Source organism: Triturus cristatus, chromosome 8, assembly GCF_964204655.1.
Source record: "Triturus cristatus chromosome 8, aTriCri1.1, whole genome shotgun sequence".
In the NCBI taxonomy this organism is placed as follows: domain Eukaryota; kingdom Metazoa; phylum Chordata; class Amphibia; order Caudata; family Salamandridae; genus Triturus; species Triturus cristatus.
In genome coordinates, this window is record NC_140591.1 from 216,782,930 (window position 1) to 216,809,361 (window position 26,432).

The window sequence follows — 26,432 nt, forward strand, 5'->3', positions numbered from 1 at the left end:
CTTATGGACGACACTCCGCTTGGTGCAACACCGAACAGAAGGATTGGACCGGGGAAGGGTGTGGGGTGGTTCTTTTGGTGTTTTTTACTTTCTTCTTTTCTCTCTTTTCTCGGGGTGGTGGGAGGGATAGTACTAGTTATTTTTTGTTTTTTGTAATAAAATGCACATATCAATCCCTATGGTGGGCTCTGCATAGCCCTTGTAATGCAAGCTTGCTTCCTGCATTGTTTAATAAAAAAAGAGTTAAACCATAAACAACACTTTTGTAAAGGCAGTCTTCATCCAATCAGATAATGACATCTTCGCCATGTACTGCGGTAGTTTTGAGAAATATCGCAAAATTCCACAAAAATACCATGGTCACAGATACCACTAAGTTTAAATGCCTTATACCTTAAAAAATACATTCTCTACTTACCTGCAGTACCCAAAAAGGATACTTGGGGCATCATAATGTAAAATACTGCCAAATTTCATGTAAATCAGTTCAGCCATTTTCGCGCAATGTCAAATACAATAGTTTATGGAAAAATAATTGGGACCCTTCTAGCGCCATTGCACCCTCTTAATGATTCACCACAAAACTTTACATCATCACAAAACGTAGAAAATGTTATACATCTGGAAAGTTTTATGTTGATTCATCAAACGAGTGGAAAGTAATTAAGGAGCAAAAATCAGAGGAATACCTATCTTTGGGAATCCTTAAAATAATTTCAGAGTGGCAGTCAAATCTAATGTGACTTCTTTCTTTTTATCCATTGTATTTGTTATGTATTTTTTTTTATTTGTTTACAAACTCATGTGACCATAAATGCGTCTTTTAGTTGTTCATGTAGTAATTTGGAAACTTCACATAGGAAGCCCAGTTTATATTTTTGGACTTCTTTGCTACTTTTAGTAGCATTTTGCTACACATGATGCCCAAAGGGAATGAAATCCAATCATTGTTGTTATACAAATTTAAATTCTTATTTTCATAGAGGCCAATTATCATGTCTGCTAAATAGCAGTTTGTGTAGCTCAGTGCTAGGTCACGTTTCCATTTTGTTGCACAGGCGTGCATATGGATGATGTTTTTTGGTTGGCTTGTTAGGCACAGTTGTATTTTGTGAGCTAGAGAGCATGCAAAGAAAATTTATGTAGATGTGTTCTATTTGTTTATTGGTTTCCATTGGCATGTGACAATAATGGGTTTTTCAGTTGTTCGTGTAGTAAATCTTAACTTTACATATGCAGTCTAGTTTATTTTTTGGGCTTCCTTGGTACTTTTAGTAGTATTGTGCTACATTTAAAACAACAAATATCACCAAGTTTACCAACCACTAAACCAATTTGGTTGCCACCCAAACAAGCATTTGCAATGCAATCAGTTTTGCCTTTGGAAACTTATATATTTAGCTATGCAGCACATTAAGCTGGGTGATGAAACATCTACTGTTCTTTAACATGGTGGGAAAGGAAGCACCAAACTGCAGGAAACACCAGGTATGGGAACACTTGGAGAGAAATATTGCCTTTCAGCTGTAAATGGTGTAGTCCAAAGCTCTGTTTTTAATATAAAACCAGGGCCTTCGGTGGTCATATCACTGAAAGTACAAGATTTGAAAAAAATATCAATGTCTACAGGTGCTCATGAAAGACAATTTATATGGACTGGAATCTAGAGAACGCTAAAGTGATTCTGGTATTTTACTGACCTCTGTTGGTTGTTTTCCATCAAGACAGTTAATTGAGGCAGTTGAACAGAAAAAAGTCCCTAAGCGGAAGCAGACAAGTCCTAGGGCTGATCTCCAGAGCCCACAAAGTACATACACATATAAGTATATCCTAAAGTATATAAGTATATACTAAAGTATTTACAAGAGGTCTCAAATGCTCGACCTAAAAACAGGGATATTTCTGATTAAACCTCCCACTTTACTCCTCTATTTTACCTCGATTACATCCCGTACTTGTGCCCAGACGACTAACCCTACTAGTGCCCAAACTTCCGTTACCACAAAAAAGAGACAAAATAAAAGAAGAACACTTTAGTGCCCAGGGTGTGCGACCATTCTCGCAGTAAGTCTCCTCCGGATATTCTCATTTTTTTTAAACTCACTCTTAAAGCTTGATTTGCATCCATGCTTTCTGCTTTGTCACTGTTACTCTATCTGTCTCTTTCTTTCCCCTTTTTTATTTTTCTTCCTCTCCCTCTGTATCAAAGCAACCTATTAACTTGAAAATAAGTGCTGGCCCCCAAAAACAAGTACTTGGGGCCTCCACCTACAACCACCAGCTCAAATTAAGCACTGGTTAATGCTTAGTTTTAAACTCTTGAAGTATGATGTTAGAGGGTGGCTGGCTGGCAGGAGCCACATGAAAGTTCAACTTGCTTTGGGTCAATGGTCTAAGAAAACTTCGAGCGGAGTCGGGGCCAGCTGTGTGACTTCATCCAGTCCTAAATGGCATGCTTTTGTGCAGGGAAATGTGGTCCGCTGACCCCTGCGACATGCGAGTGTGGGACCGTAACACTCGGGCCAGTAACAAGTGGGAGCAGGAAACTAAGGTCTCACATTTCTATCCTTAGTATTACATTTTTAAATGTAATGGATAGGCTACAAGTCCCAGAATGCAAAAAAACCCACACCTGGGTAAACCACTTACATCTGACACGAGACAGCCTGATGTCTCTCTCGCCTGCAGGGGTGTCCACCTTCGTTAACTCTTAGTTGATTGGCTCGCAGCTGAAGGAACTTGAGGTTGGATTGCCTGAGATCCCAGAATGTACAGTTCCTCCCACAGACTCCTCTAGTCACATCCCTGGCTGCCAAGGCGATAAAGGGGGTGCCTGCCTTGAGCTCTATTTCTTAGCCACCCATACACAGAGGTAGGGGTCGACGAACGTCCTCGGTGCACGTTTGTAGTTTATAGACATCTGCCCGCTCAAAGGCACCCGCTGTATATAAGCAGCCATTTCGCTCCCACGAAGGGGGCAGTGAATCGTGCTGAAAGTGTCGGTTATTTGTCTTAAATTTATTTTCAGCAGTAGCAAGTTGTAAATTGGAAAAAGCGGTCACCAAAAGCACGTCCATGTCATGTCCCACTAGCTGCGAGACAATGGACAGCGTGTGGGGGGCGGGAACAAAAGGAACACGGACAACGGGAGGGAGGCGGGAACAGGAAAGTAAACAGAGCAGCGCTAGCGTACTGGCTCAAGCTCGACCTAAAACAAGACTTAAAAGAAGATTTCCGGAGCAACTGAGGGTTCTTTTCCAGTGCACCTCATCAATGTCACTTCCGGTACACCACGGCTTCATCGGGCCTGCCTGTAAATGACTGCGCACTACTTTAAAACAAGCATTTGCAATACAATACGACTCACATTTACGCAAGACCTATTACATTGGAAATGGGAGTGCAGGCGTCCAAGAAGGCACGAACGGGAGTGGGGGTGGGGGTGAGGCGGGGCGAGAAGTCATGGACCGTGGGAAGGGGTGTGGGGGCACAGGGCAGAAAATAGTGTTGGAGTAAACGGGCCAATAGCCAGGGAAGGATATAAATGATAGCATGGCCGTCAGGAGGAGGGACTAACAAGCCTACAACCAATCAGAAGGCTGCATTTAGGATGTAAGCCAATCAAAAAGATGGGCGGAGAGTGGGCGGAGCTTCCAGAAAGCTTCCACGCTATAGTGTATACTGCATGCCTCGCAAAGCGAGCAGCGCATGCGCTGCAACGCTAGGCGAGACCTAAAAGGATCATCTGCATACTATAGACTACATTCGAGTCTATTCTGTGCAAATGCGTACTGCTGTTTTTGTGCTACGTCAAGTGCAAAAAGTCTATATTGTCTAGGGACTTTGGGAGATTGGCCACAGGGCCTGGCCTATGCCCAGGGCATGTGGCCAACCCACCCAGAGGCATCCACACCCACACTGAGCAGAACCTGTGGCCATGTGCTGCGAGAGGGGCCGCAGGGCCTGTGGCCAAACCCCCTCAGGCAGCCAACTCCACGCTGCGCACAGCATTCAGCTGTGTGTAGCAGGGGGTTGGCCACAGACCCTGGCCACAGCCAACCCACCCAAAAGTAGCCCCCACCATTAGGCTGCCAACCCCATGCCATGCACATCCTTTCGTAATGTGATGTAGGGTTGGCCTTTGGGACCGGGGACCCCACCCCCCCCGGAACAAAACATAAATATTAACGGGAGGGGGCACAGCCCTCCTTCCTGAACCTGATCAGGCTACAGGGGCCCGATCCCATGAGGCCAAATGTAATAAAAAAGGGGAGGTGGTCACAAGGCCGCGCTCCCCAAGACATTTGATTCCCCGGGTCCCCATCCTCTGTGGCCACATGTTACTTTAAAGGGGAAGGTGGTTGCACAGCCTCCCCTCCCTGAGCCTACTCAGCCCCAGGGACACCATTCCCTGAGGCCAAATACACTAAAAAGGGGAGGGGAACTGTGCGGCCCCAGGGCCAGCTTTAGGGCTGGCGGCGAGCAGTGCGACAATGTTTGTTGGCGCACCTTCGTCTACGGATTCCAAAACTACCACCCTTTAACAGTCCCCATCAAGTCTCCATAACAACTCTCTCTCAGAAGCATTTAATTAGTTTTATAGGTCAACTCATACCAGTGTAGGGTGTCCGAGCACTTTACATCACACACACTACACAGAGACAATCAAACATAGGTGTGTAAATCGGTGTATAGGAAATGTTACGTAAGACAGAGGTCTAAACTATAAGGCGTATAAGTCACAAGTCATCCATACTGGTAGACAGTATAGTTTAATAGTGCTTGCTCTGGAGAAGCACAAACTCAGAACTTAAAATTTAACACCATGGTTATGGGTTTCCTTTAATAATCAGCATTGATTTCTATCCAAATGAACCCTTTTTCCAACATTAGGATAATGAAAGACTGGGGACAAATCATAACGCTTTATTCTATACTTTGTAGTTTGCATACAGCTGTTTGATGACAGTTAATAGCTCACTGATAGGATTTTGCAGGTAACAAAAGGATCTCTCAGACAAAACCAGTAACACACAGACCTATTTACATTATATGCACATTGTGATCTGAATGGTACATGTTCTTTGCAGCAGGTATATTAATTCTCTACACTACCTTATCATGAGCCCAAACTTCCACTAGACAAACCTCAGATCTCTCTCTAGAGTTATCTTGACATTTTTATTGTTGCCCAAAATTTGCTGGTGGCCAAGAACACGGCAGCAGGTGATTTTCAAACCATAACATATCTGCAAATATGACGCCCCCACACGAAATCAGCGCCCGCTGCGGGCGCACCGGTACTACTGCCCAAGAGCTGGCCCTGGCGGCCCCTGCTACCTGAGCCTCATTCGCAATGGAGACCCTGTGGTCGTATCTAATTTAAAAGGGGAGAAGGGCCCTCCCTGAACCTTCACTGGCTCCAGAGATCCCATCCACTGGGACAAGAGGTGGGTGCCCGTGCCCACCGTGGCACCCACATACCACATGTTGGGGGAGTCCAATCAGTAGAAATTCTGTCTGCTGGATCGGGCATTGCTCCCGCTCAGAGGGGCAGCTATTTATGTTTGTCCCCTCCGGATGGGAGTAATATGTTTTCCATTTCCCTGCCCACATTAGTGCAGGCAGATAATAGAAAACAAGTTTGCTCAAAGTCAGTGTGAGCATCTTTAAATCTCACGTCAGTTGGGAAGAGACATACATGTTTGCTACCGTTTGGCAGTAGACTTTAAAATGCTCCTGCCAGACGGGAGCAAGCATATGTTTCCCTGCCCTCGCTGGTGCGGGCAGGGAAACTGCTGTGTCCAGGGGTGGGCTACTTGGGATGCAGTCACTGAGCCGACTCAGTCCCCGGGTCCTAATACATGGGGATTTTGCATTTTGGGACCCCCTTTTTTCTCTGTCCCGCTTGACGGATCACCCCATTCTGTCCAAGAAGGAGCTGTTGTGAATTTGCTTAAAAAAAAAAAAAAAAAGCTTAATGAAGATTCATCAAAGGGCGCCAAAGTTATTAGCAAACGAGAAAACGCCTTGTCTACTGAAAAATGAACTAATGCAGAGATAAATATATATATATGTATATAAATATACACCCTCAAAATAGAATTCTTGCATGGGTATCCGGGCGCAGAATTAAACACAGACCACCTGGCATGCTAAAGGATTTTTATTGCTGTTGCTTGGTCACTTTTCTGCTTGGGACTTCCCGTGCCCACAGTCAGTCCAGTTTGCTGAACCGGCAGGCTCAAGTGGAGGCGGTCTATGAAACGAAGCCAGCCACTCCGTGAATTGTATCCTCAAAATCAAATTATTGTATGCGCATTCAGGCACAGAATTGAACACAGACCACCTTGGATGCTAAAGGGTTTTTATTGTTTTTGCTTGGTCATCGTTACGCGTTTCGGCCGAAGCCTTCCAAAATTATATATATATATATATATTATATACCAAAAGCTCTGCCTTTCAGCGGCGCACTCCACAGCAGGTAAAATCGTTAATTTCATGCTATTCAAGGTCACTACTCCTCCGTCATTGTTGCCTTCCACCGACGCGTTTCAAAGCTGTTCGATTTTTCTTCTGGGTGTGATGACCAATGCGGCATAGCTCTCCCACGTGTATTCTATCCCTTTTATCGCTTGGTAGCAATCGCAGTGCCTGTTGGAATTAGTGCAGTGTCTGTTGGGATTTGTAGTTGCTTAGTAGCTTTATTATTGAATGTGGGGAAAGTTAAAAAAGTTTTGTAACCCTCAGTGGGTCCCGCAGTTCGTCACGTTTATTCAGGATTCACAGCAATATTTTGAGGTTGCTGTGCACTGTAAGGCTCTCCAGTGAACCCCGGATTACGTAGCTTCCTTGCATTGAGCTGCCTGCTGCGCCATGAACATAGGAAGGTTCCTGTTCACTCGGCCCTCTCTCCTGCGACTCTCTGCTCATTAGCCAGGTGGTGCGCTCGCTGCGACCGAAACCGCCGTTTGAATTAATTATATACCAAAAGCTCTGCCTTTCAGCGGCGCACTCCACAGCAGGTAAAATCGTTAATTTCATGCTATTCAAGGTCACTACTCCTCCGTCATTGTTGCCTTCCACCGACGCGTTTCAAAGCTGTTCGCTTTTTCTTCTGGGTGTGATGACCAATGCGGCATAGCTCTCCCACGTGTATTCAATCCCTTTTATCGCTTGGTAGCAATCGCAGTGCCTGTTGGAATTAGTGCAGTGTCTGTTGGGATTTGTAGTTGCTTAGTAGCTTTATTATTGAATGTGGGGAAAGTTACAGTGCACAGCAACCTCAAAATATTGCTGTGAATCCTGAATAAACGTGACGAACTGCGGGACCCACTGAGGGTTACAAAACTTTTTTAACTTTCCCCACATTCAATAATAAAGCTACTAAGCAACTACAAATCCCAACAGACACTGCACTAATTCCAACAGGCACTGCGATTGCTACCAAGCGATAAAAGGGATTGAATACACGTGGGAGAGCTATGCCGCATTGGTCATCACACCCAGAAGAAAAAGCGAACAGCTTTGAAACGCGTCGGTGGAAGGCAACAATGACGGAGGAGTAGTGACCTTGAATAGCATGAAATTAACGATTTTACCTGCTGTGGAGTGCGCCGCTGAAAGGCAGAGCTTTTGGTATATAATATATATATATATATATATATATTCCAGTCTACTGTACCAGAACTAATCTATCTCCCCCAAGGGGACACTAATAGCAGAGGTTCACTGCATATATAATAATAGCAATTGCAACCTCTGCATTTTGAATATTATCAGACTGCTAATAAGAGCACGTTTGTTAATTTTATGTTATCACGGTATTAATAATGTTAAAATCACGTACAGTGTTGTATAGCAATAATGTGCTTGTTGATTGTCTGAATGTGGTCTAACAGACATATTTAAGTGCATCGGAAATTGCACAGAAGATCATGAAATAAGCTGGTTATAAATACACAAGTTAAAGACAATTAATTTACGTGACCTTGAATTTAACAAGATTTGTTTTTTTTATAATTACAGCTAGGGTATTTGGTTTTATTATAGTTGAAGGAGTCCAAACCTGCTGCTTCAAAAGAGCCAACCTCCAGATACGTAACTTTTAAAAAGTTGGCATTTTCGTGTCAAAACCATGTGTGCCTTCTGCCAGTATCCTTGGTCACATGACTGTGAATAGCTTAGCTGCTAGGGTTTGTGTATTCCTCCCAGCCAGAAGCACAAAAGGGGACTAGATGTGGACAGGATGGTCCATTGGACCAGGATGGCTGGGGGTGGACCTATGCCTTACACCACTTACATTTCAAAGGACTATGCCTCACACAGACACTAGTCTTTTGTCACCACCAACTTTAATGGAGTACCTTGGGAGGCGATGGACAATCGGGAGGCGATGGACAATCGCTGGAGTGGGTGTCCTGAGCCATTCTCCATATACCGGGTACCCCAACCTCAGTTTGAGCCAAAGGCTTCTAATTCCATCTTGAATTTGCCTGCACTTCTGTTACTCATGCTGTCTATCTGCTTTGTGTCCAAACAGGACACCTTTCCTGCCACAACCCTCACACCCTCCTTGAAAGGGACCAGCTACAGGAATGGGCGGGAGGGAAAGATTGAGCATCTTGCTGGGGCAGAAGAATGGAAGGTTCCATAGTGCAGGTGCATTGGTGGTCGGAAGGGGCAATCAGGTGAGAAACCAAGTAGCGATAGGTAAGGTTGTGCCCACTTTGAACTCACTTGGTTGCCCCTGCCGTCCACCCAGGCGACCCTGTCACATTGCCACCAGCCAATGGCTGGCGTTGCAGGAAGTCAGCCGGTCCGATCCGACCTGCACTTGTCTTAGCGTTGCCCCCGATCCAAAAAGTCACTAACATCCTAAAGAATCAAACATCCCAAAGCATGTTCCCTTTACCAACCTGTCCTCACTTCAATAGGTCTGATAAATCTAGTAGATTTACCTACCTGCGAGGCTAATGGAAAGGTTGCTCCACAGCAAAGTACCAGTTGCTGCTGGAGTGTACTTTACCTAAAGTGGACTTCATTTGAAACTAATTGATGACAGTACCCATCGCCAGATCATAGCATGCCTAACATTAGTGAAAGCTAATTACCAATCATGAGAGCATTGACATTTTACAGCAACCATGCAAGTGGTGCAGTACAGTAGAAACCAATTGTTGTACCTCACAGGTTTTACAAAGTAAACCATCTAATCCTGGGTGATTGGTACATTCATATAACTATAAGCTACCACAATGCCTCTGCCATGTGCCCCAAATTTTTGGGAATTTGCTCCAACAACCGCTTCCTTCATATATAAATTGCTTGGCTTTCATTCACCGGGCCGTGTCGATAGTCTATTGTTCCAAGTGAGGCAGTATTGGAGAACCCCACAATCGTGTGATGTTGAGCCAGACTACCACAAATCCTCAATTACAGAGAAGGTGCTGGTATCTGATACCCTCCTGATCACCCCACACTCCTAAGCCACAGAGCTTTCCGTCCAGGGTAGCCCCGTAAGCTGGGACAAAGTTTGTATAACCTGCCAGTATGGCCTCAATGCGGGGTAGTTCCACAATGTTTGTATAAAGGTACCACTCTGCCCACAACCCCGGAGGCAGTCATCGTTATCTGTTCTGACAATCCTAGCCAGCAGCACTCTAGTATAAATGATAGATTCTATGCAGTACATTTAATTGTACAAGACAGAAGCTCTCCTTAATTGACACTTCTCTAGGCCCAGAAAATGCCTCCATCCATTTGTTGTCAGAGAGCTTGCCTTGGGCCCTCTTCCAGAGCCCCCTCAGAGCATCCAAGGCACCAGGCAGATTATTCATGAGCTTCTTATAAATCAGTGATGTTGACCCTCATCTCAGGTGTTAAGTACTCTTTCCTGTAGCAGATTGGCTTTGGTTATCTGAGTTCTGTCCGGGATGTCTCTAGACATGGCATTTCGAAGGCACAAATAGCGAAAAACTTCTTTGTCTAGCATCATATACTCTTCCCTAAGAATTTGGAATCCCTTCATATTCACCCCTGTCCACACTTCCCCGAGGGCACAGATTCCTATAAGGTCTCAACTCTGAAAGCCTGACCTCGGGGAGTCTCCATGAATCCCATAATGGGGTGCACCCCATCTGCCTGAGCGCATTGTTCCACACATGAATCACTACTCTAATATAGGTCGGCCAATGCAGTCTACCCCTCTCATGGAGGTCTCTCTCTGGTGTGTGAATCCAGTCATTGACATCAACCAATTTGGCAGCCCAGTGATACCTCCTAATGTCTAAAAAGGTTAACCTGCCTTCATACACTCCCTGAGTGAGCTTTGATAAAGCAATTCCAGGGGTGCTCCCATTCCATTAAAGCCATTGCAGTTCTCAGTCAAACATGGAAACGTTTTCTGGGATGATATAAGGAGTATTTTGTAAAACATAAAGGAATGTGGGCAGCACTATCATTTTATATAAAGCGGACTTACCCAGCAGAGAGAGCGGTAGTGTCTGCCAGTGCATGCTATCACTTTTTAATTTGCCCAGTATACCCTAAAGGTTGACCTTATGGAAAGCTTTCAGGTGAGCGGGGAATATCAATCCATAAATAACAAAAGCCTTGCCTGGAGGTCTTCAGGTGGCCCCTGATCTGCTGGGATGAATCCCATTTTGTGAGAGGATAGACCACTGATTTGGACCAATTTATGCGAAGCCTACTGTAATTCCCAAATATATGTACAGCTTGCCTTATTTTGTTGATAGAGTTCGAGGCTGAAACATAGAGAAGAATATCATCTCCATAGAGGGAGATTTTCTCCACTTAGTTTGATGTCAATTGCAGGCAATGTATCAGGGGATCAACTCTCACCCAGCAGACCAGTGTTCTAGCACCAGGGTAAAAAGCATGCAGGCCAGTGGTTCCAGCACCAGGGTAAAAATCATAGAGGAGAACGAACATCCCAGCCTACTTCCCCTGTGGAGTGAGAATGTAGCCCAATTTTCACCATTGACTTTGATAGACGCTAGCGGGTCACTATAAAGTAATTGCATCCGTCTCCTGTAGCGCAGACCTTGATTCTTCATTTCTAGCACTTTGAGTAGATAAGGCCATTCAATGGAATAAAACACATTGGACGCATCCAATGGCAATTCCGCTGCCAGTGGCACTACATCAGTAGTCCAGGCAAAGCAGTCATACAGCTGGCAGAGTTTCATCCTGACTAGGGTCGTGATTACGCATACCAACCAATTTGCTATTTCCTTGGCCAGTATTTAAAAAAATTTTTTATTAGCAAGTACATTTCGCATTTTCATTGTGGGGTTCCAGATAAACGTGGTTGGTATTACAGTAATTACATGGTACTGTTTTGTACACGTCCAGCGGATCCCCTCTGCGTTGACTTGCTGGAAAATTAGAACACAGGATAGTAAGAAGAGAGAAGAAAGGAGAGAAAGAGTAGAGGTAGAGTACAAGAAGTGTTCTCTCGCTATGAGCTTAGTCTGGGGTTGCATCACTGTGTGGAGTCCGATCCTTCCCTGGGGGTCCCAAGTGGGCTCACAGGGGTTCGTAGGAGGCCAGGTGCATGTCTAGTGACCTTCACATCCCCCTAGTAGCTGGTCTCCAGGGTGAGTTATGCAGGGCAGTGCTATCTGCTCCTCTGAGGTATGTCACCCAGTTAAACCAGCATTTGTATGATGTCCTAGCAGTATCCTTCCAGTTGGACAGGACCAATTTAACTGCTGCGGTCAATAGGAGGGCTAGAAGGTCCCTGTCCTGCTGTGCAGGGAGTCCTGAGGTTATAAATCTGGTGGTGAGGGAGGAAAATTCTGAACTTAGTGTACACCCCAGCGCCCTTTTTATGAAATCAAAGATTTCCCCCCAGAACTTTTAGGTCTCGCCTGACCCAGCGCATGCGCTGGTCTGGCGAGACTTATTGAGAGGGCTCCAAAAAGTGCTACCAGGCCAGCCTAGAGCTACAGTGCATGTGGGCGGGCGCACGCGCCGCGTTTTACCGCGAATACTTTCACTTTCGTGGCCGCATGGCCGCTTTGATGTTTGATCGCTATCTCAATCGCGATCACTTTCGCGGCCGCAACGCCGCTTGGCATAGCCGATAGGTCTCGCTTATGGGACCTTATAAGTATTTAGTTATGCAACTGTTGCATGGCTAAACACTTATAAGGTCCCAAAGGAGAGACCTATTGGCTATGCCAATGCTTGTTTGAGTTGTGGGCAGTAGAAGATGAGGTGTGCTCCCCTTTTTCACTGTCGCAGTTCCAGCACAGGTTGTTTTCTCTGAGGCCTAGCGAGGATAACCGAGCGGGGCCCAGAAGGTCTTGTGGAGTAGCCAGAATTTTGTTTAATCTCAGCATTCAGGAGAGAGATAGGCCTGTAGGATGAGCATTGGTTTGTTGGTTCGCCTGCCTTGTGGACAACCACTATTGTCACCAATCGAGTCTCTCTAGCCAGACTACCCTTGTGAGCAACATTATGTGAGTTGTTTCACAAGTACTGCTTATGACTTCTAAATAACGTCCTCCAGTAAAGAATAAACTATCCACAGGAAGAAGGACTAAAGGCGCTTTTTACAAACTTTTGTAGTGTGAATACAGATTTCAAATCCTAATTTTCTATTATGTTTAGAAAGTGTTTGTTCGGGCACAAATCTCGAGTTGCCTGGAAAATGTTCGAGATGCCAGGTTGCCATCAGATTTCACAAAGAGTGAATGATGGGTATTTTGAAGATGATGTGAGATCTCCAGAACTGCTCCACTGCAAGCCTGTGAGAGTAGAGTTACAAAACAAAGATAACTCCATCCTGAAACATCTCCAAATTAGCTGAGGAAGTACTATTTGTGACTTGAGCTACAAGGGTACAGTCCGTCGAGGAAAAGTAACAGATATTCTACTAGAAAACAGGTAATCCAAGGTTTCCTTTACACCTCAACTCATAAATCTATGTTTTTTTTCAAAATGTTATTGAGATGCCTTCCTCAACAGTCAGGCTCTTCCAATGTGTGTGTCCTGTTTGTGGATTTTCTTTAGCACACTTTTGTCTGTCTGTTTGCACCACATCAGCAAGCCTCTTCTGGTTGTGCTGTGCAAAAATTATTCAGGAGGAAAAGTATCTTTTTTGTTAAAAAGTGGAAAAAATGCAGCACTTTTCAGTACTGAAATTTTTTCAAGGCATTCATTGACAGTTGTACAATTAGGTGTTTTAACTCATACCCAACAGCTTATATACTTCTAAGAAATTTCCAAAATTAAATTATTATTACCAAGACCAAGATCTCTTGTAAATTACTCGATTTTCATTTAGTAAAATTATTTTTAGGTTTTGAGTGGTTTAAGAATCCAGAGAAAGAGTTTATATATTTCCTACTTGATCTTAACTGAGTTGATAAGTGACACGCGCACAGCGTGTTAATAGAGTCAGCCTTCCTGTTTGAAGTGTTAATGGAATGTCAGCCACTTAGGAGCTGTCTGAGGTGCCACGCGCTGCAATTAAAGTAAGGCGGATGGCGGCCTACACACAATATGGCGCTAATGCGCGATGTGGAGCGATGAAGAAATATCTTTCATTAAGGGCAGTCATTTAAAGTGAAAGGGTGCACTGGGTTCACTCGATAAAGCAAGATTAAAGGAGGGCCTATTATCAACTCCCTTTCATACAAATTGAATTTATAACATAGAGAGGTGTTGGGTTGAGAGTTGGGATTTCAGTAAATATTGAAATTATGTCAATCAAGCAGTGGAAACCTTGGCTCACGTATTACTAGAGTGTCATTGGAGAACATCAGGGAAACATACTAGTCTAATCCCTTTTCAGGTCGGACTACAGGCAATTTTGCAGTATGGAAGACCTCATGACATCAATTCTTTAAAAAAAAAGTGCAATATAAATTACAGCGAGAAAGAGGGCTATGGGTCAGCCCCTTCGGCTATTAGCTTTCCTGTGCTTTTCATGACTTGCCATTGCGTGACTGGACTGTCCATCAAGACAGTGGGATTGTTATATTGTCCCATTTATGTTCTGATGGTGGGTCTCCAAGTGGACCTTTTGTTAGACTATTGGCTATTTTTTATGAAGTGCCAGTGTCTGAATGTTTTAGCCTGTCATAGAGACACAGCACTATTTACTACTCAAACTTGTGTGTTGATATGTTTTATCTTAGTTTCATGATGACATGCTGGATATATGGCTTATTGTGTTCGGAAAGTAAAGAAGTGTATGAATATAGGCTTTCTAAAAGATGCAACTAAACTACAGGCCATTCGACACAACTTTTTTCCATTGCAATATTTTGCTGTTTATGTTTTTAAGGTTACGATTTGCAATCCAAACTTCACCTTCCCCCCTCCATTCCATAATGTTGTCTTTGAGGGTACAGTTGAACTCTTAGCAGTCTGTTCAGCAAAAGGTCCCTATTCTCAATGTGCACACTGCTGCAGCCGAAGAAGATGCTTTATTATGGGATTTTGTATTTAAGGATAACTAGAGGAAACACACAGAAAGTTATTCACCTATTACCAAAAAAACTAAAAATCTATCACTTGCCAATACTTGCTGGATCTAGTTTGAATCTCTACTAGAGAATAATTTATTTAGTTATTCATTTCGGATTTTTAATACGCATGGCTGCCTCAGCGACCAGAGACTGAGGACTAGAGCCTGGGAGTGCAACAGAGTGATTAAACAGCAAAAGTAGGAAAAAGCCATGTCTTTAAGGCCTTTCGAAACGCCAGATGATTCGGAGTAGCTCTAATGTGAGTCGGGAGCGACTTCCAAAGTTTCGCCGCAATACAGCAGAACGAGCGTCCCCCGGCTCTCGCTCTCCAAACTCGAGGGGTGCAGACCAGCGCAAGGTCAACAGATCTCAACGAACGCCCAGCCACATAGGGCTCCAGCAAATGAGATAGCCCCAATGGAGCCTGGCGCGTCAAGATCTTATGTGATATGCACAGCGCCTTGAACTGAATGCGCTTTTCAACAGGCAGCCAGTGGAGTTTGGGGAGCACATGCGCCACTGAGCAGGATCTAGGCAGTGCAACCAGAATCCGCGCCGCCGCATTTTGGACCCTCTGCAAGCGCTTGATGCTAGCCTTATTAGCGCCCAAGTAGAGGGAATTACCGTAATCCAGTCTGGACAGAATAGACGCCTGGACAATGGTCTGGCGCACCTTGGGAGAGAAGAAACCAAGCAAAGGTTTCAGGCCTCGCAGGAGCCCGAAACAGACCCCAGCGACGGCTTCCGTTTGTTTATCGAAAGTCAAGCCATTATCAAACCACACACCCAAGTTCTTCACAACCTCCTTAGGGAGTGGGGCAGGTTTGAGGCAATCCAGCCAGCACTGCTCAGACCATAACTCCCGGTCCTTCCCAAACAGCAGAATCTCCGATATATTTATCTTGGTATTTGTAAAAAGATGGTCAGCATCTGTCATGCATAAATGGTAGAAGGCATTTCTCAAAGTCGAGAAGGGTTATTCAAATATGTAAAATGTTTGATTCCTTTTATGGATTATCGTTTTGTATAATCAAAAATGTGTAAAGGTCATTTGTGGTACTTTGCAAAAAACATTGGGTTCTTAAGCAAATAACACTTAGAGTGCATTACTATTTTTCATTTGCAACCTGCAATCTTGAAAGCACAATGGGTGGGGGCACAGCTTTCTAGTGAAGCACTGAAAATCTACAGAAAAAAGATGGTTGGTTTTTTGTTGTCTATCATAGGTGCTTGCCTTTCATTCAATGGCTTTCCTTCTATTCTTCTGCTCTTTCTACCAAAGAGCATTTCGTTCTCACAGTGTTTTTAACGGGCTGAGTTACATTCTTCCACTGCTCATTTGATGCGGCTGAATGGGAGTGCTAGTTTCTGCTTCCTCTCTTCCTCACTTGGAGGCTATCTTATGATCCTCAGGCTAAAATGAAGTACAGGAATGCCATCAAGGCATATCATAAATTGGTCCGTAAACCTAGGGCAGCACATTTCTCGAGTCTGATCACCACAAGTAATAATCACAGTAAAACCATATTCTCTCTTTTGAAGGACTTGGTTCAACTCCCTCTGCCTCGGGCAGTACCATATCCTCTAGCCTACAATGTGAAGAGCTGGCGAATTTCTTTTTGGAGAAGGTGGAATGCATCGATCGTAATTTCCACCTCAGTGAAACCTCCAGTGTCACGGGGAGGAACGTGTCCGCTGGCCCTGAGATCCATTCTCTCGCTTTGCTTCCTCTTATTTCTCCTAAAGATATGGAAGCACTATTTGTCAAAATAAAATCAGGGTCTCCAGATGACCCTCTGAGGCCAGGCGCTTTCGAAAATTTCAACAGTGTCTCCTGCCTGAGTGCTTGGAGTTGATCAGTCTATCCCTAGCCTCGGCGGTGGTTCCGAAGTGCTGGAAGCACGCCAAAATGGTCCCCTTAGTGAAGAAACCAACATTGGACGTGTCCAAGCCGGAAAACTTTCGACCAATCTCGCTACTTCCGTTCCTATCCAAAATCGTGGAATCTCATGTTAATTCGAATCTAACTCATTACCTGGAAGCTAATCTAATATTAGCTATATCCCAGAATGGGATTCGACCCCGGTATAGTAAAGAGTCTGCTTTGCTGATGGTCATAGAACAGCTGCGGACCGCCTCGGATGCCGGGAGAACTACAGTGTTAGTTCTGCTGGATCGGAGTGCGGCCTTCGACATGGTCTCCCACGAAATCCTGCTTCTTTGCCTGGAGGAGATCGGGGTCAACAATAAAGCCATATCTTGGTTCTAGTCTTTCCTGGCTGGTCAGACATTCCAAGTAACCGCTCCCCCTTTTTCTTCCCGTGCTCACCCCCTTCGTTGTGGTGTTCCTCAGGGGTCAGCTTTGAGTCACACGTTATTTAATGTGAGACCACTGGCGCGGATGGCCAAAGCCCGGGGTATCTCCCTGGTGTCATATGCAGATGACCCCCAACTGGTGATTACCTTCTCTAATAATCCCAGCCAGGATGTGGCGAAATTCAAAGCAGACTTAATGGCCATCTCGGAGTGGATGACGGCCAATTTTTTGCAGTTAAATTCAGCCAAATCAGAGATTCTTTTGGTAAGCGAGGACTCCCATCTCTGGGACAACGAATGGTGGCCTCCTGCTCTCAGAGCCCATTCTGCTCCCAGACCTGTGGTGAAGAATGTGGGCATTATGTTAGACCAAGAACTTAATTTTGAGGTGCATGCCAAATCGGTGGCTAGGAAATGCTTTGGGCTATTGCGAGGCCCAAAGCCTATACTTGGTCTTTTTGACTCTAAAACGCGTCGGCTGATCATCCAAGCCTCCATCCTGGCCATATCGGACTATTGTAATGTGCTACTTTTGGGTTCCAATAAATCCGTGATTAATCGACTGCAGCGTGTCCAGAATGCTGCGGCCCAGCGCGATCTTTGCCCTCCCCAAATACTCTCATGTTTCCAACCTCCTCCATCGCCTACATTGGCTACCCGTTGAACAAAATGTTTGTTTTATAGCGCTATGTATCACACATAAGATTCTTACAGGCATCGGCCCAGGAATCCTGAGTGATCTAAGCGCCCATTACGTACCCACACGAGTGCTGCGCTCGGCCGATTTGCTCCTTGCCAGAATTCCACGAATACGAAGGATTAGATCGGGTGGTCGATCTTTTAAGCGGCTGGCTCACACTTTATGGAACTCCCTCCCTCTACATATCCGTTGCAATCCTGATCACCTGACCTTCAGAAGGCTGGTAAAGACCTGGCTTTTCTCCCACTGCTAATTTTCCGCCTTGCCTCCTCACTCTGTGTTCTGCTTCAGCGCTGGGACGCCTCGATGCTGGGGCAGCCATGCACTATACAAGTATTTTAACCTAATCCATCTCCAAACCTATCTATCTATCCATCTATCTATCCATCTATCCATCTATCCATCTATCCATCTATCCATCTATCCATCTATCCATCTATCCATCTATCTATCCATCTATCCATCTATCCATCTATCTATCCATCTATCCATCTATCCATCTATCCATCTATCCATCCATCCATCTATCCATCCATCTATCTATCCATCCATCTATCCATCTATCCATCCATCCATCTATCCATCTATCCATCCATCCATCCATCCATCCATCTATCCATCCATCTATCCATCTATCCATCTATCCATCTATCCATCTATCTATCTATCTATCTATCTATCTATCTATCTATCTATCTATCTATCTATCTATTTATCCATTTACCCTTTCAATCATCTACTTTTCCATCCACCCTATCATTCATCAATTCATTTGTCCTTTTAGCCATCCATCATCCATCCATCCTTTCACTCCATCTATCTATTCATCAACACTTTTAGTTCATCCAGCCATCCATCCTTCTTCCCTTCCACTCATCCATCCATCCTTTCACTCATCCTTCCACTCTTTCACCCATCCAGTCACCCATCTATCCACTTAACCTTTCACTCCTCCATCTGCACTTTCACTTATCCAACTATCCATTCACCCTCTCGTTCACTCATCCATCCATCCTTTCATACATATATCCTTTCACTCTCCCTTTACTCATCCATGAATTCTTTTACTCATCCATCCTTTCACTCATCCACCCATCCATCTTTTCACTCATCCATCCTTTCGGCTCATCTATTCGTTCACTCATCCATTCTTCCACAACATCCATCCATCTTTTCACTCATCCATCATTTCGCTCATCACCCACCCTTTCACTCAATATATCCTTTCATCCATCCATACGTCCAGCCTTTCTTTTACTCATCCGATCCATCATCCACCCTCCCTTTTACTCAGCCATCCATCCTTTCACTCCCTTACTCATCCATCCATCCATCCACTCATCCATCTGCCCTTTCCCTCATCCATCTTTTCATCCACCCATAACCTCTCTTTCACTCAGCCATCCATTCTTTCACTCATCCATCAACAATCTCTCTCAAACATCCATCCATTCTTTCACTTATCCATCCTTACATCCACCCTTTCGTTCATTCATCCATCCATTCATCCATCTATCCTTTCATTTATCCATCCTTACATCCACCCTTTCGGTCATTCTTCCCTCTACTCATCCATCCATCACTCCATTCACCTTTGTCCGTCACGTTGCAGGCCAAAGAGAAACATCAAGAACTCCACCCCACTGTAGCTGCTAAAATTGGGGTTCCACAATGCCCCAGCTCCATCGTTTAATTCCATCCATCTTTTCATCCCATCCATCCATTCACCCTTTCATCCACCCTCCCTTTCAGTCATACATCCCATGTTTCACCTGTCCAGCCATCCACCTATTCATCCATCCACTCATCCACCCTTCCTTTCACTAATACATCCGATCTGTCACTCATACATCTGTGCATTCGTATACATCCTTTCACTCATTCATCCATCCATACATGTGCCCTTTCACTCACACACCCATCTATCCGTCCTTTCACCCACTCAAACCTTTCACGTTATTTATGAATCTTTATCTGCCGAGCTGCAAACTGAAGAAGCCCATTAAGATCTCCACCCACGCTATAGCTGCTAAAGCAGGGGGTTGACAACGCCCCTGCTTGAGATAGAAGCACGTTTCTCATATATGTGTCAATGAAAGCAATTGCATGCATAGAGTTTGGTGCAAGAGCAGCATCTGGGGTGCATTGTGCAACATAGCACCACAATGGCTGTGCTTAGTTCACTGAGGATTTAATTTCCACACTGCTAAATGTGAATGAATGAGTAGATTTGTAGAGGCCACAGCTGCTCAAGTCTTAGTGCTAATGCATGGCATCATGGCAGGAGAGAGAAAAATAAGTTTGTGCACAGTGAAACGCCACATCTTCAATTGTCTTCTACAGTGGTCCTCATTTAATATATACGCCTTAAGAGTGAGGGGATATTGTCACATGCTTTAGCTGACAAGTAGGTAAATTAGCATTCCTCTCTTTAAGCAAGTGTGATCCTGTAAGTCTTCCGTAAATGCACATTTGACTGTTAGAACCCCATTCAGAGGCCTATGGGACACCACTTGACTCACAGTGGTAGCGCGGTTCAAGCAGTCTAAGGCATTTTGGGGGTAGTGTAGATACAGGATGGTGAACACAGGCTTGCAACTCAAAATATGTGCAGCAGCAGTAATAAAGGATTGCCCAGTAAAATACTTGCTTTTCTGAAAAAAGGATTTTTTATATACAATCACAAAGTAAAATACGACATTCACAAACAATACGCACAAGTCCCCTGAGATCAGGGCTCGAGTGTTTCACTCCCCTCAAGCTAGCAGTACAGGTTATTCCGCATTCACTATAGGGGACATAAAAGTAAAGCCCCACTAGTGGTCTGAATCTCAGGAGTCCCACTCGGCTCTTTAATTAAAGTAGAAAGTGTTCCAGCACTGCAGCGCTATCTGGCAAGCAAGTTCCCCATGGGCCATCTGGCTGAAAATCAGTATAACTCACTGCAGAAGGATCAGAGAGAACAAAGTCTTTAAGCATGCCCCCTATGCTGGCACTGAAGTTGCAGCAGTTGTCACTGGTAAGTCTTTCACGGGCCGTCCGGATGGTCTGTGGTCGGCTGTCCTCTATTTTCTCACATGCAGTCCTGTGACTGCAGCGGCTGAGGGGTTCTCAATGCTCCTGCAATGCTGGGTACGTTTGTAAATCTTTCCCACAGGTGGGGGAGGGTGGTGCAACAATCCTGGTACTGGTCCTTAGTCATGGCACAAGTCTGCTAGGATCAGCATGGCAGCCTTGTTCTTCCGTCGATGGTCTTGACCAGACCATGCCCTTTGCTTGGTCCCGGTAGCACCTTCTCGCATACGGGGTCCCTGTTCCTTCTCTATGCAGGGCTCTGACCCAATCAGCACAAAGGCAGTCTTCGCAGCGGCCCTCCTCTGGCATACGGGGTCACCAACTGAGCACTGCACATGGGAGATGAGCTGTTTGGTGCAGCAATGGTCCCGGCTCATTTCAAAGCGACCCTCCTCTAGCATGGGGATTTCGCTGACTTTTCCCTGCACACAGGCAATGACCAGATCGGTGCAGCAGCCATCTGCTCACACCTTGATTCGAGGAATCCACTCACCAGGGTTCCCCCACAGAACCTCACTCCCTCCAACCTACTCCTCTTCTTCACAGGGCACACTGGTCTTGGCAAGTAGGCAAAGGCGGGTGCTGCACGCTCCAGGGCAGGTGTTCTTGACTCCCTGTGTGATGTCCCCTCGCCCAGCTGGGAGACTTGCAGAGCTATTCCTCCTCGAACAGCCCGACTGGCTGCATGGCAGTAGACACTTTTTGGGAACATAAACTCCCCAACTTATTTCCATTTCCAGACACCAAACGTCATTTAGACTCTGAGTCTTTGAAGGTTATATTAGGGGTCTCCTTCCTTTTTTAATGCAATCTTCTGTATTCTCTCTTACTCCAGAAAGTAGTCTGTCACAGCAGGAGAAACTCCAAATCTGCCCCACAACACAGGCCACGGGTGTGACTAGAGGTTTGCACCTGGTTGTCAGCCACACTGATATGTGTATCAAAAGGTCACCTCAGGACCTCTGGCCCACTCTTTAGGAGTCTCCTATCAGCCCCATCTCCTTCTTGACATGTGCCCAGGACCCATCTCAGTAACCTCTCACTGAATCAAACAGCACCATTTGAAAGGTGCTAGAGAGCCTGGCTCTCCCTTTCTTCAGTGTGTCCCACCCAACTTTCAGGAACACAGCAATACACAAAACTGTCTGTCTGGGGAGGCGTTTCTTTACCTCCTCTCTCATGCTTCTCCATTCAGCGCAGGGTCTCCCAAAGTGGTACCTAAAGTCTTCCATGCATTGTGCCATGGACAGGCACACATACTCCCAGCACATGCATATGGCTTACATGGCTTAGGCATCGGTAGGTGCCCAGGGCCTCACACTCAACCAACTGCAAGAGGCCCGCACCAGTGGTGCACAGCCAGGCTACGGCACCACACCAGTTGTCTTATTCCCCCTGCCTCTCCAATTGAAAGAAAGGTTTCTCTTTGCAATTGGGCCCTCTGGAGGGAACCCCCTTTCCTGGGCCTTGGAGCGACGGAGTAGCAAGGCCGAGGGAAAGAGATCCCTCCTCTGGTCCCATTTGCAAGTAGAATCATTTTGTAGGTTTGTCCTGCAATCAGGCCTCCTGCTCAGTTGCCCGTTCAGAGGCACTGCAGGATGCAAATTGCCCAGCAGTTTAGCTCCCCCACAGTTTTAACATTCAGCCTACAAGTAATTCTCACACTTTCAGCCCTATATGAGCTGTAAAAGAGATGTTTGTAGGTGGCTGAGAGGAGGACCGGCTGCCCAGGAGGGGTCTGCAAAAATCTTTAAAGACCTGAATGCGTCACATATGCAAACTAGAGAGGCCTTGCACATTCCCTCTCTGCCTGCAGAAAAATCCTAGAACCGTCCCTGAATACATGCACTGCACAGCACTACATCCTTCCTGTACTGTACCCTTCACAGGCACACAGTATACACACAGTGTACAGTACTGCCTTATTCCGGTCTTGTGGCATTCATAGGCACACATACATGATCACATGGATACCACACATGCACTGCACAGCACTACACATAAAACTGATGTGGGCCATGGGTGTGTAAAGCACACAGTGCTCCTACTGATCATTTCACGATATGCTGCGAGCACAGAGCTCATGCTACCAGCCTTCTGGCAAAGGCAGTAGCCTTTCACCACTACGAGGGTAATGCTTTGAGCACACCTCCTGGTCAACAGAAATCCATGAGACAGGCCTGTATCATGGCCCTAATGCACAATCAGTGTCCGCCCTTAGTAAGAAAAATCGACACTAGGGATACATCATTACAATTGGGGCATTTAGGGCAGGGGTGCACGTTCATCACCAAGTGTTAGAAATTGGTTTTCTGGCTGGCTAGGGCATGCACCTAAGCCAGTCACAAACCACTACTCTAGTCAGGGCAAAAGAGCTACACGCTGAAGATAACCCCTGCTCACGCCCTTGGTAGCTTGGCAGGGCAGTCAGGCTTATCCCAGAGGCAATGTGTAAAGCGTTTGTGCAACACACTCACACAGCATCGACACACTAGGCACACCACAAAAGAAACTCCACACAAGGTTATATAAACAATAGCCTTTGTATTATACATAAAAACACATCACATATTTTACTGTGCCACTATGCACTTGTCATGACTTTACCGGGATTACATAAATCACTAGGCCAATCGGGCCACTGGCATAATCATTACAGTTAGGGACCAGTAGCTACTGGCCAGTATAAAACCTTATATAAAACTCATCATCCACCGTGCACCAGAGTGAACACTTCCAGGATGCACATATTAGGGAAATCTAATGCCATTTATTATGCATACCACCATTACAGAACATATGGATGCAACTTCCTGAGGGGATGCAGACCAACCCATATCATAACATCAGGGCACGAACTATAGCAGGATGGTTAAAGCACCCAGAAAACCGGAATCACCAACTCATTACCATATGCAGCCACTGTCTCCCCCTTTCATAGTCTTCAGGGCACCTGCCCACCTACAACCGTGCCTCTGGTAGTTTCAGGAAGTTTCAATAGCAGGGGGAGGGGTGGACAGCCCTCCCTCAATGGGGCAACCTCTCCAGGGCCTCCCCCCACATGTGATCCCACCCACCCGACTTGTTCAGGGCAGCTGCCCACTACAACAGGGGGCAACTGCCGTGCCAGGCCAATGGAGCTGTGCGTGCCTCCTACTGCTTTATTTCAGGCCGTTTCCCACTTTTGCGCAGGCAGCAGCTACGCCCGGGCATCTGAAGAGCCTCTGCCCGCTGTCTCAGGGAAGGCGTCCCTGCTGACGTGAGTGGCCCACTGACCCCCTGGCAGTGGCGTCAGGGACTACCAGTAGCCACGCTGGTTGCTTAGCAACGCTTGTGCAACCTCGCGCTCCAAGGACTCGCCGGGGCTGCACTGGCTTCAGCGGCTGTTCCCTTCGCCTTGGTGCGGTGCGGTCTCTCACTCCGGATGCCCACGGAGTCCGCGAGGCTAGACTAGTCGCGCTGCCGCTCCACCCACAATCAGGCTGAGGAAATCTGCGGGGCTCTCCACTTTCTCATGTGAGTGCCGCCCACGATCAGGCGTCCTCTGCCTGACTTCTGGCCCTCTGGTGACCACGGCTTGAAATCTCAGTCGGTTTTGGCAGCTTCGTTACCACAGCGCGACGGCGCCCGCTGCCTGCACAGTTGAAGCCCACTCCTCGGACCCCTGACACTCAAATTGAAAACGCCCAACATGCGCGCCCCTGGCCACTGAGCTCCTGCAGGTGGTCTCCTTCCTTGTCACACTGAGCTAACCCACCCCGTGGACCGCAGACTAAATTACAGCGGTCGCCCCACGCGCTCAGAGGCCAATAAAAGTCCAAAAGCACACAAAAGAGAGCTGGGCACAGGCAGGCCAGCACACAAGGTCCCTCAGCAGAGCGGAAGTCCTTTCAGCCCCCCCCTCCAGCGGCAGCAGGTTAGTCCCAAGTAGCAGTTCCTCCTGGCACACTGCAGTCCACGCAGTGTATCTTCTTCAGTTCAGTTGCAAGTAAGCTGAAAGACATGGGGTCACAGCCCCAGTACTTATAGGGCATATGTCTTCGTTCTGCTCTGAGCACAGTCCAAACTATTTCTGGGGGGCACTTAATCTCCTTACAGTGCACAACACTCCCCATTGTAAGTGTAAGCCCTGGCCCCAGACACACCACAGGGGGGCGGAGCCATCATTGTGGAAGGCAGTCACAGCCCTATTCAGGTGCAGGTGCTACTCCTCCCATCACTCGAAAATGCAGACCAGGTCTATTCAGCCTAGCACTGTCTCATCCAGACTCTCTGGAGCCACTGCACCTCCCCAGCTCCGGTCACTCCAAGGCCAGGCAGTCAATACACAACAGGCAGGCACAAAGACACACAGCACACAGAAATGCCTACTTTAAAAGTGGCATTTCTAAAATACTGATAATAAATCCGCAAACACCAATGCTCAGCATTTATCACCACTATTCCAAACATATCAAACTTGATCACTCTACTCCTCTTATGTCAGGAATTACCACTGAAGCACATATCAGGGAATCCCCAATGCATCCCTATGAGAGGGCAGCCTCACAGCAGTGAGAAAACAAATAGGCTGTTTGTCACTACCAGGACATGCCACACAGTTAAGGCACATCCTACGTTTTACCTACACTGCACCCTGCCCATAGGGCTAGCTAGGGCCTACCTTAGGGGTGACTGATATAGTAGTAAAAGGGGAGACACAGACGTGGCAACCACTTTATGTGCCACGTCACAGCAGAAGTAAGCTGCGCGCAGGCCCTGCAGTGGCAGATAGACAGGTTTGAAAGGCTACTTTGGTGAATGGCGCAAGCAGCGCTGCAAGCCCACCAGTAGCATTTAATTTACTGGCCCTGGGTATATGAGATACAACTGTACAAGAGTCTGATAGGTAAATTAAATATGCCAAACAGGTGTTCACCAATCTTACCAAGTTTACCATAGAGAGCACATGCACTTTAGCACTGAACAGCAGTGATAAAGTGCCCAGAGCCAGAAAGCCACCAGCAAAAGGTCAGAAAGAAAAATACAGGAGGTAGGCAAAACTTTCTGGGATGACTCTGAAAAAAAGGGCCATGTCAAACACCAAGCAAAGCACTTTTCCATCTCAAAACAGACGGTATCAAAATACATGCGGGACAGTAGTGAGTATGCCTTTCCCTCAGATATTTAGACAATGTATTGTAAAATATTCTACGAGCCAAAACCACGGATTTGAAATGAATTAATTTTTTCACAGGTAGCAAATAAAGTTGTTTAAGATGTTTATATATTGATTGTCCATGGGGTATCTTTAGGATCAAGCAGGAAGCAGCACTTTGAATGATCTGAAGACAGTCAAGTAGATAATTAGGGAGGCCCGGAAAAAGAACATTAACATAATCAAGCCTTGCCCAAATCATGGCATGATTCTGCAGATCTCAGTGGGCACAAATCCAGTGTCTTCCTGAGTGAACATAGAAGGGAGAAACAAGCTCAGTCCACTGACAGCTTCATGGGATCAAAGGATAACTCATTATTGAATGTTGCTCCCAAATGTTTTGCAACAGTAGTGGGCTTGGGTGGCACTCCTAATTCAGTAGATCACCAGTTGTTAGACTAATCCTCTGGAACCAAAAAGCAGGATTTTAGTTTTATCTAAATTGCATTTCAGACAGCTTTGATTCATTCAGTCCACCTGTTAGAAATTGGGTCTCTTGATGCCAGAGGTATACTCCCTGTCCAAGTAGGGGCCACAATCCTAGTCTGGTTAAGTCAGATACACACCATAAATTAACCTGTGCTCACCCTCTGGTAGGTTGGCACAGAGCAGGCAGGCTTAATTTAAGAGGCAGGCTTAA

At 45.9% G+C, this 26,432-nt stretch overlaps 1 protein-coding gene across 4 annotated transcripts in view; it reads right to left on the reverse strand.

The window, feature by feature from the left end:
* Window positions 1–26,432, reverse strand: part of SLC36A4 (solute carrier family 36 member 4) — a 1,249,299-nt gene that overhangs the window by 346,200 nt on the left and 876,667 nt on the right. The window lies entirely within an intron of this gene.